Source organism: Panthera leo, chromosome D1 (genome assembly GCF_018350215.1).
Source record: "Panthera leo isolate Ple1 chromosome D1, P.leo_Ple1_pat1.1, whole genome shotgun sequence".
In the NCBI taxonomy this organism is placed as follows: domain Eukaryota; kingdom Metazoa; phylum Chordata; class Mammalia; order Carnivora; family Felidae; genus Panthera; species Panthera leo.
The window spans coordinates 14347834-14359112 of NC_056688.1; the positions used below are offsets into that span (position 1 = coordinate 14347834).

Sequence of the window (11279 nt, forward strand, 5' to 3'; positions counted from 1 at the left end):
AATTTATTTTTTTTTTTTTTTTTTTTTTTTTTTTTTTTTTTCAACGTTTTTTATTTATTTTTGGGACAGAGAGAGACAGAGCATGAACGGGGGAGGGGCAGAGAGAGAGGGAGACACAGAATCGGAAACAGGCTCCAGGCTCCGAGCCATCAGCCCAGAGCCTGACGCGGGGCTCGAACTCACGGACCGCGAGATCGTGACCTGGCTGAAGTCGGACGCTTAACCGACTGCGCCACCCAGGCGCCCCTACAAATTTATTTTTAAATGTTGGCCTCTGCTACAGCTTGCCTTTAATAGAATCTTGTATGCGACGCTACTTGATTTAGTACAAAATTATATTTTTAATTAGCCCGGGCTTTGAAGTTGGGCCCATCTGGATCGGAATCCTTGGTCTACCACGTACTAACTCTGTGACCTTCAGCCAATCAATTGCCATTTCTGGGCCTCAGTACACTCATCTGCAAAATGTGGGCAATTATGCCTTTCCCACCCGGGTTTTATAAACACTAAATGAAATTAAATACACGCGGAGGGACTACCCAAGTGGCAGGCGCTTTGAAGTACTCAGCAAGTACCCTATCTCCCACTCCTTCACCCACCCTTTCCCCGTCCTCCTCCCCTGCCCTTGGGGGTTAGAAGTGTGCTTTATACCAAGGTTGGACGTATCAGCATTTGGCGACGTTCTACAAAGAGAGAGGCAGTGCTGGTGTGTGGAACCAGCATGAAAGTTAGGTGCGGGACAGAACTGTGTTCAAAGTGTGGCAGTTCTCACCAGCAGTGTGACTTGGGTAAAGAATTTATCCTCTCCGGGCTTCAGTCGCTTCCTATGAGAAAACCTCCCGCCATGTGCAATTACCAGGACGTTCCCGCCAACTGGCACATTCAGTGCTCCTTAGCACCACGCCTCCCACTTAGTAGGGCTCAATACATGTTAGCATCAGAGGCCTCCAGCGGCCAGTCTCCACAAGTCTGAGGACCACTGGACTCAAACCTTTCCCCTCTCAAACCCACCGTTTGTAGTTCCCTCTTTCTTCTTCTTTTCTCAATATTTTCCATCCTCCTGCATTCACCCTTCCTCCTAGAATAGGTGAGCAGAGTAAATGAGCACAAGCAGGGAACACACTTACCTCTGGAGGGTGAGCCACACTAAGTGCCCGCGGTATGTCGTGTGTCTCTCTCCTGACTGCAGCCAGCTTCATCAGCTCTGCCGTCGTTGCCTCTCCCCAGGCATCTTGGGTCCCTCTCCAAATCCACACTCACAGAGCCCACGGCAGTACTGATCCTCTCATCTGCAACAACAACAAAACCCAGGGTCCTCTAATGCACAACAGGGCAGGGGGACTCATTTCCTAGGGGACGCCAGAGGGGTCAGCAGTCAGGACAGACGAAAGCCAGGACAGTGGGCCCAGCAAAGAAAACACAATGGATGATTTGCTATCCCAGCTTTGTCCATTTTGCTGAAATCAAAGCTCATAGCCCTCTCTCTCCCTTAATCAAAGCAGTTGTTATTTCTGCTAACTTGCCCTGCAGACATTAATTAACTCTCTACCAACCATGGCCAGATCCCACAGAATTCGGTGCCCCAAGTAGCGCACCTCCATGCATCGGGAAGGAGTAGCTGTTTGTCCTCTGACCCTGCATTCCCTGCCAGCCTGGGAGAGCTGGGGACTTTGGCCTCAGAATCCCAGCCTCCAAGAAGGGAATTATCTTGTCTTCCTAAAAACCAGAGAAATGCCCTTGCTGAGGGAAGGATCTAAAGTATGAAAATAATCAACGTTCACAGCCATGCTGTACAAGGCTCCTCCGTGGTCCATGCAGGTCTTTGGACGCAAGAAGACGGCCATGACCGTGGTGCACAGCAAAGGGGGAACAGTCTCATCAAGGTGAATGGGTGGCCCCTGGAGACGATCGAGCCACACACACTGTAGCACAAGCTACGGCAACCTGTTCTGCTTCCGGATAAGGAGCGATTTGCCTGGGTGGACGTCCAAGTCCGTGTAGTGGTCATGTGGCCCAGATTTAGGCAATCTGCTAGTCCCTCTCCAAAGCCCCGGTGGCCTATTATCAGAAATACATGGATGAGGCTTCCAAGAAGGAGCTCAAAGACATCCTCATCCAGCACAACCTGACCTTGCTGGTAGCTGATCCCCTGCACTGCAAATCCAAAAAGTTTGGTGGTCCTGGTGCCTGTTCTCCTACTGTTAAGGAGCAGTGTTTGCCTTTATAATGAACAATTGCCATGGGGCAAGAAAGAGAAAAGAAAAGAAAAGAAAAGAAAAGAAAAGAAAAGAAAAGAAAAGAAAAGAGAGAAAAGAAAGAGAAAAGGAAAGAGGAAAGGAAAGGAAAGGAAAGGAAAGGAAAGGAAAGGAAAGGGAGGGAGGGAGGGAGGAAGGAAGGAAGGAAGGAAGGGGAAGGAAAGAAGGAGGGAAGAAAAAAACCCCTCCCAGTTTTATTCGCTTTGCTGTTTACCACTCATTGACCCCCCCCCCACCTCTTAAAATCAGAAAGACCTTAGAAAAAAACATCATCTGGTTTTTTCATTTCACTGTGAGGAAATGGGGTTGGAGAGGCTGAGAGATTTGCTCAGGGACATCAGAACCGCATTTAGCTGAGGCTTCCTTCCACAGCTCCCTGGGGTCACACACAGCCACTACTCTGGAAGCAAACACTGGTGCAGAAGTAGACCCTGAGTCGATCCATTACTCAGTGAGATTTATACTGAGCACCTATTGTGTGCCGGACACTGTGCTAGTCACTTTCATGTATTTTCTTTCATGGGATTGGCCTGTTCAGTTTTGGACTCCTGCCAGCATGAGCACATAGTAGTTGCTCAATAAGGTGGGCTTTCTTCTTTGTCTCGGGAGCTGGATTGTAGAATAGAGAGAAAATGGGTTTAGACTTAGTCTGGGTTTGAGCCTCATCCCAGCCACTTGTCACCTTTTTGGTCTTTACCTCTCTAAGCCTCTGTTCTCATATCTCTAAAATAGAGGTGATAAGCAAATCAGAGTATGGTGATAAGTTTTAAAGTCATTGTACGTGAAGGACCTCTTACTCATAGTAGGTGCTCAGTCAATTATAGCAGTTCCTGTCATTGAACATTCTGTTACTGACATCATTACCCGCCTTCAAGGAGCTGATAATCTCAGAAGTTAAGACGTGCATATAGATAACCACAAAGCAAAGCAGAGAAGAGACCAGAGGTGGGCCATGGAGATTCCAAGGGTGCCCTTAAGTCTGGGGATGATGGAAGGCTTCCTGGAACACGTGTCATTGTAGTTGAAGGTGTTGGACAGTTTGAGGGGAAGCAGTAATGTTGAGATAAGAGCAAAGATAAGGATGAGGAAGCAAGAGAGTGCCCCAAGTGTTCAGCTCCAAGAGCATAGGGATCTAGAATTTGGGGAACACTGAAAGCTTAGGAGAGTGAAGGTAAATCTGGAAAAGTAAGTAGGGGTCAATTTGTGGAGGATAAAAATTGCAGATCTCATTCTGCTGACAGTGTGGAGTCAGAAAAACATTTCGAATAGGGTAATGGTAGGAAAAGAGCTAAGACTTAAAATGAACAACTGGGCCAAGTGTCCAGCATAATTTGGAGGGCAGACATTAGAGTAGAAGCTATTTTAGTGGACACAACTTGAGCAAATGAAGGTCTGGCATAGGCAGTCATGCGAAGAAGGAAAGATAAAAATGGCTCTAAGAAAAAGACCAGAGGTAAAAGAAAGAGGACTGAGCCACAGACTGGATGCAGAAGTGAGGGAGAGGGAGGGTGGAAGGAAGTGAGAAGTGGAGATGCCATGAATCCAAGTGAAGAGTAGCAAAAGTTGGCAAGAGACATGGAGAAAGAAAGGCCAGGAGGTTACCTTGAAAGGAGGGCTGGGGCAAGCTGGGAACATAGAAGGAGCTGTGGAAAGAAAGACACCGAAGACACACGAGATAGAGCAAGGGGGAGGAAGGTCCTGTATGAGGCGAGAAGGCCTCCAGAGACCCTTGGTCAGGATACACGGTGGGGAGTGGGAAGACAAAGGAAGACACAAAAGAACTTTAAGTTGGGGAGAAGGAAAGGCGAATCTATTCATGGGTATTCTCATTCATTCATAAACATCCACGGAGGGCCTACTACCTGCCAATGAGAAAGATGACCCTTCTGAGCCTGCATTAGGCTCCCCAGCAAGGTAGAGGCAAGGCCATCTGCTAAGGGGAAGGGTTCAGGGTCCTTGGGAACTTACTAAAAATGCTAATTCTTTGGCCCAACCCCAGAAGATTACCAGCTCAGCATCATTCTGCAGGTGGTTCTTTGGGAGACCACAGTGGGAGAGGCTGAATTAGAAAGTTTGTGGAAGTTTTGGGGTCTTGGCTGAGGACCCAGATGTGTAGAGGACCCAGGCAGCACTTTACGTTCAGCCTAGGAGTTTGGGGGAGGCAGTATGTGGGGCTCACTATCACTGGCATAAACGGGGAGGGAAGAGCTGGGGAAGGGAATCACTAAGGGAGCATTGCAAACAGTCCAGCTCTAATCCCCTGAGGCCTGGTGCACTCCTGTTTCTGATCTCACCTTCCAACTCTTCCCAATCCCTGAAACACCTTCCAGGAGCTCCAGGGAACTAGACACCCTAAGGCGATTCCTTCGGCTCTGATATTTAATTACAATTGTATTTAACACATCCAACAATCAGATCTGTTCAGAGGAGGAGACCGTCCTCATGATAATGCCTAATGTGTGGGGTGAATGTTACAGCTTTCAGAGCAATTTCATGCATATTACTGTACATTATATTATATCAGCTTTCCTCCAAGTATGATCCATAGACCACCAGCGTCAACATTACCTGGGAGCATGTGAGAAATGCAAATTTGTAGGTCTCTGCCCAGACCTATTGTTATCCATCACCTGGAGAGCCAGGACCCTGGAAGCTGAACTTTTAATATGCTCTGGGGTGATTCTGAATAAAACTATAACTTGACAACTGGAGATACAGCAAAACAAAATGTTTGAACTCTGTCCCTAGTTCCTGGCACAGAGCTTCAAAAACCCTTGGAATTTCCCAGATAGGAGCGTCTGTCGTTATTCATAACAAGCTCCTTCTATTCGTACCTGAGTTTGTGCTAACAGCATGCCCTTAAATAGTTCCAAGGGAAGGGCTGGCCAAGCCAGAATGGCCAAGAACTGGACTTTCAGTCCCACCCCACAACCTCTGTGGAGGGCAGAGGGATTGGAGATTGAATTCCATCATATGGCCATTGATTTCATCAACCATGTCTACATAATGAAACTCCTCAAACCTCCAGATACTGAAGCTCAGTGGACCTTCCTGTTGGTGAGCACACTGACGTGCTAAGGGTGATCTGACCTGATTCCACAAGGAGAGAGAATGGAAAGTCTGTGCCACTCCCCACCCTGAGGCCATTGGGCTATTTCTGAGGTGTAGCCTTTATAATAAAACTGTAATTATAAGTATAGTGTTTTCAGAGAGTTCAAACAAATCATCAAACCCAAAGGGAGGTGGTGGGAACCCCTGGATTTGTAGCCACATCAGACAGGAGTGCAGGTAGGACAGGGACCCCATTTGTGGCTGATATCTGAGGTTAGGGCAGTCTTGTTGGGGACCTTGGCCTTCACGTTGGGATCTGACCCTAATTCTGGGTAGTACCAAAATTAAGTTGAATTGCAGGAAACTCAGTTGGTGTCAGAGAATTGGTGTCAAAACAAAGGAACCATGGTCTCACGTAAGCCAAACCATAATCTTGCAAGTTACACATAAATATCCTCATGTTACATATGTGGAAATGGAGACACAGGGAGGGAAAGTGACTTACCCACAGGCAAACAGCCATTCTGGAGCAAAGTGGGAATATGCATATAGGTCCCTGGCCCCAGGACATGCTTCTTCTCTCCAGGGCACAGCTGGCTCTTGGGCTACCATGCCCCCAAGTTGGAGGTAGAGTCACAAAGCTTAGGGGCTGGAACCTGCCCTGTGATAGGGGAGGGGAAGGGTTACCTAATTCAACCCACCAGGGCCAACTGCCAGGGAGGTAATGAAAAAGAGCTGAGGCCCTCAGACCTCTGAAAGTTTAAATTATACCTTTCTGAACGTGCGTGACTTGTGTAATCCTCAAAGATTTGTAATTGTGACAGCCTAGGAAAATTACAGGTGACTTGAAGCAATTTAATGATAATAAAAATAAAATAAAAACAGTAAACAGCACTGCTGCTCCCTCTAATTTCCCAGCATCTTTATCATATAAATGCCTCCATTCTTCTCCCTGCGGACGATTAATGAATCTGCAATTGCCACAACGGGATGGCAGGCTCACTTCCCTAATTCCTTCTGCTGCTGCTCCTGCACCGGGGGAAGCCCCTCCCAGCTCCCCGTGCCAGGGCTCTCCCAGGCCCAGCCAGATTCCAGAGACAGCCCTGGGAGAGGCACCAGGACCTCCTCCCGATGCCAGGCTTTCCTCCCCTGCTCCTCACCCCAGCGGCCCAGAGCTGTCTTCTGCAGCCAAGTGTGTGCAGGAGCCCTGCTGATCTGAGCAAGCACAAATTGACCTTCTCTCCGGGCATCTCCTTGCCTCCCTCCTGGTGTTAATATGCGCCTTAAAGAGCTGCGCGCTCAACAAGTCTCAGTTATGCAGGTTAATTCAGAGCGCAGCCAGGCTGTGATCAAATGACCTTTCCCCACTTCCCTGCTAATTTTGATGGGCAGCTCCATTTTCCTTCTCCCTCCCAGTCCCCCCTTGCTCTAAATTGGAAATCTATCAATTTTCTAGGTAAATGGAAAATAAAGACACACAGGCACAAGCAACACACTCACCTGCATACACACTAACGCTAACACTCACACTAACATGCAGTTGTTGAGGCAGAGGCTAGACGGGACCTGCTTCTTCTTCTTCTTTTTTTTTTTTTTAAATTCTTAATTTCCAGGCCTCAGGAGAATGTGGGAGCTGGGTCCTGAGCTGATGCCAAAAGAACATAAAGGTGCTGAAAGAGGGGTGCCTGGGTGGCCCAGTTGGTTAAGCGTCCGACTCTTGATTTCGGCTCAGGTCATAATCTCATGGTTTTGAGTTCGAGCCCTGAGTCAGGCTCTGCATTGACAGCATGGAGCCTACTTGGGATTCTCTGTCTCTCTCCCTCTCTCTCTGCCCCTCCCCTGCTCACTCACTCTCTCAATAATTAATAAATATTTAAATAAATAAATAAATAAATAAGCGCTGAAAGAGAATCCCTTACCCACAATTTTTATTCTTTGCTTCACCAGGAGGTACAATAACAGTAACAAATGGGGGGAGCAAATAACAACAATAAAAACTAACATTTATCAAGTGCTTACTATGTACCAGTCACTTCCCTAGAATTAGCTCAATGAATTTTCTCAATACCTCTACGGAATGAGAATTATTACTCCCATTTTATTTAAAAAGAAATTGAGGCTTCAAGAGATGAATGCTTAAGGATGCACCTAAAGAGTCAGATCGAACATTTGAACCTGGATAGTCTGGTTCCAAGGTCAAGTTCTTGCTTTGTTGCCAGTAGCACAACCTGGGACCTGTCACATGATCACAGCAAGCCTCAGTTTCCTCATCTGCACCATGAGGATAATAAGATTTACCTCATCATGGAAGATGAATTAAGTGGTGACCATCCTTTGAAAGCTGCAAATCACCATCACTTCACCATTATGATAATTATTGTGAATTCAATTAGTTAATTCCTTGCACAAATATTTCCTGACCACCTACTATGCGCCAGCCTTGCTCTAGGTCCAGGAATACGGCAGTGATCAAAACAGATAAATATCCCTGTCTCCGAGGAGGCATTCAAGTGGGGAAAACTGACAAAACACAAGTAAAATACATAATAGGTGTGGCTTACTACTACAGAGAAAATAAAGTTGGAGAGGGGGTCTGAGGAGTGACGGTAGGAGGGCTGCAATTTTAGGTTGGTCAGGAAGACGTCACATAACAGGTGTCATTGGACAAAGGTCAAAGGGAATGTGGGGAGCAAAACAGGCAGTTATCAGAGAAAGAGCATTCCAAGCAGTGGAAACAGCAAGTGCAAAGACTCTGAGGCTGAAGGAGTAAGGAGGCCAGAGTTGAGGGCAGAGGGAGGGAGGAGGAAGAGTAAGAGATGAGTCCGGAGGTGATGGGCCATGTAAAGCTCTGCAGGCTCTGATTCTACGTGCTAGGGAATGCATGGGTGCGTGGGAGGGTTTGAGCAGAGCAGTGAGATAATCTAACATTTTTAAAGGGTCAGTGTGGCTATCACAGGAGGGCAGGGACAGAAGCAGGGAGTCCAGTTAGGAGGCTGGTGCCACTAACCTACGTGACAAAAGATAGTGGCTTGAACCAGGAGGTAGCAGTGGAGGTGATGAGATGCATTTGGATTCTGAATATATTTGAAGGTAGAACCAACCAGACATGCTGATGGTCAGTATGTAAGAAAGCAAGAAGTCACCAATGACTCCAAGATTTCCCACCTGAGAAGATGGAAGAATGGAGTTGCCTCTTAGCAAAATGGGGTACAGCAGGAGGTGCAGGTATTATAGTTTGCATTGTGTCCCTCACAAGAAATGTGTTCAAGCCCCAACCCTTAATACCTAAGAATATGGACTTATTTGGAAATAGGGTCTTTGCAGAGGCAGTCAAGTTCAGATAAGGTCATTAGACTAGGTTCTAATAAGACTGGCATCCTTATAAAAATGGAAAATTTGGACACGGATTCACAAACACAGGTTGGAGTTGGCATGAAGGTTGGAGCCACACTGCCAATAAGCCAAGGAACTGCCGACACCTAGGACAGAGACATGGACCAGATCCTTCCCTAATTCCTCAGAGGGACCGGGGCCCTGACAGCACATTGATTCAGACTTCCAGCCTCCAGGACTGCCAGACAAGAACTTTCTGCTACTCAAGCCACTCAGTTTGCCATACTTTGTTATGGCAGGTTTGGAGGGCAGGGCCAGCAGGCCAAGCGGAGATGTGGAATAGGCAGCTAGGTAGGAGTCTGGAGTTCAAGGGTGAGGGCTGAACTGGACACATACATTCGAGAGTCATCTTCCCTGCTAGGAACTTGCAGCTAGGGCACTGGCTGTGATTGCGTAGGGCAGATAGAGAAGGGGTGCGAGGACTGAGTTCTGGGACACTCCACCAGTGAGAGGACAGGGAGGTAAAAGGCAGTTGACAAGTAGAAGAGAATCAGGAGAGGTGATGTCCTGAAAGGCAAATGAAGGAAATATTTAGGGAAGGAAAAGTCAACAGCTCTGTCAAATGTCGGCAACGAGCCAAATTTGATGAATACAAAGAAGTGACCATTGGATATAGCCACTCGAAGCTCATTTGTGACCTTGACAAGGGCAGTTTCAGAGGTGTAGTGAAGCCTAATTGGAATGGGTTGAAGAGAAAACTGGAGGAGAGAAATTGGAGGCATAGGCATAGACAACTCTTTGAGGGGTTTGCTAAGGGGAGACATGGGGTCAAGACAGAAGTTTTTTCAAGGTAGGAGGAGAGGTAACAGTACTTCTCATGCTGACAGAAGTGATGCTGCAGAGAGGCAGGTATTGATAAGACAGAAGACAACAGGAAGAACTGCAGGGTAACGTCCCTGGAAATCTGGTGGGGGTGGGAGAAAGTATACACTTGACCAGGAGCATGGGGGATACACCCCAAACAGGAGAGAGGCAGGTTTATGGGCAGGTGCATGGGTGGGTCAAAACGGTGGTGGCGACATAGAAGGTAAAGTCAGTTGAGATCGAGGAGGGGGAAAGGATGAACAGCCATGGGGGACAGTGGAAGACCGAGAGGTGGGAAGATACAGTGAGGTTGTCGGCAGCAGGCAGGGCCACCTGAGGTCTGGTTGGTGACTAGGGAGTAACATCAGTCACATGAGGATAGGTTTCTTCTCCCGCCATGTGCAGCTGCCCACACATAAGCTGAAAATCAGCAGAGAGTTGGACTTCATCAGAGCTGGGAGTTTGCTCCTCAAATGCAAAAAGAGAAGGAGCAAAGGACCTGAGCAGTAAGTCAAAGAGGGACTGTAAAGATGGAGTCTGGAATTTAAGCTGGATAGGGATGAAAGGAAGGGCCTGAGAAGGGCAGGAATCCCAAAGGGTGTTTGGATCAAGGGATTGTATGTTCCAATAGGGGAAGGATTGTTAGAGTCAGAGTGCTAGAGCTTGTATGCTAGAATAGTGGGGGTCAGGGAATAAAAATGGGGGCTCCTCAACATGCATATCTTGGAGGTGTGGCCATGACTGGCATTGACAAGGTGTAGGGTAAGGCCAAGGGAGAAGGCGGCTAGCATAGGGTGGACAACAAGAACACTGGATGAGGAGGTCAAAAGACCAAGGTACTAGAAGGCTCATATATATTGAACCCACTAAGATTTTTCAGAGAGGTGGTATTGGGGAGTGACGGTGAGCCAGGAGCTAAAATCCAGAAGAAATTAGAGCAGGCCACCAAGAGTCATAAGGTAACCACAACTCCGGAGAACATGAGTCCCCACTCTGGGGGTTCTTAGAGAGGGGGTTGACAATAGCATGAAAGCAGCAGTGTGAAGCAAGGAAGGGTCCCAGGTCACCTTCAGGCCCAGCTCTCCAGAAAATGGTGTCCTTGGGGTAGAAGCAGGGAATTTCAAAGAGACTGAGAAAAGCAGGATTGCTGATGGCTGCCTGTGAGTCCCAGAGGGCAGTAGTGAGGCTGGGGAGGAAGAGGAAATTCAGGCAGAAGAGGAGGTGTGCAGAGCCCAATGGAGGGCAGAGCCAAAGGTGAGGAGGCTTCAGTGAGGTTGAAAGTGTCCAAAGCCATGAGGTCAGGACAGACGCCTAACCTCACTGTGGGTGGTCTCCTGGGAAACCACCCCTTCCCTTTGCCTCTATCTGATGCCAGAAGCCATCCTCAGACAAACAAACAACACATGAGCCTGTAAACCAATCCCCCTGTGCCAGGCCACCTGCCCCCACCAGCCATCGGCTCTCAAAGCGTGTGTCCATGGACGAGACTGATTGGCTCAAACTCAGCCATGAGCCGGGCCTCACCCAGAAGGAAAGCGGACAGTGCAAGTCTCGCGGCCTCTACCCTAGGAAGAATTGTCAAAATTTATGTGAAGTACCTAAATCTAAGGAGGGTGTTCAAAGATTCTGGCAACCAAAAATGTCAGGCATTTATTAGATAACAACGATAGTAGTAATTTTTATTATTATTTTGTCTAAGCTTTGCAGGAAAGAGATGGGGAGGATTCCATGAAGCCACTTCATCACCAGGACCTCAGATGAGGTTTCTAACCTTCC

At 47.7% G+C, this 11279-nt stretch overlaps 1 pseudogene; it reads left to right on the plus strand.

Annotated features, from left to right (window-relative positions):
* The first annotated feature begins 1785 nt into the window (after positions 1–1785).
* LOC122200409 lies at positions 1786–2141 on the plus strand (annotated as a pseudogene).
* Positions 2142–11279: the final 9138 nt, after the last annotated feature.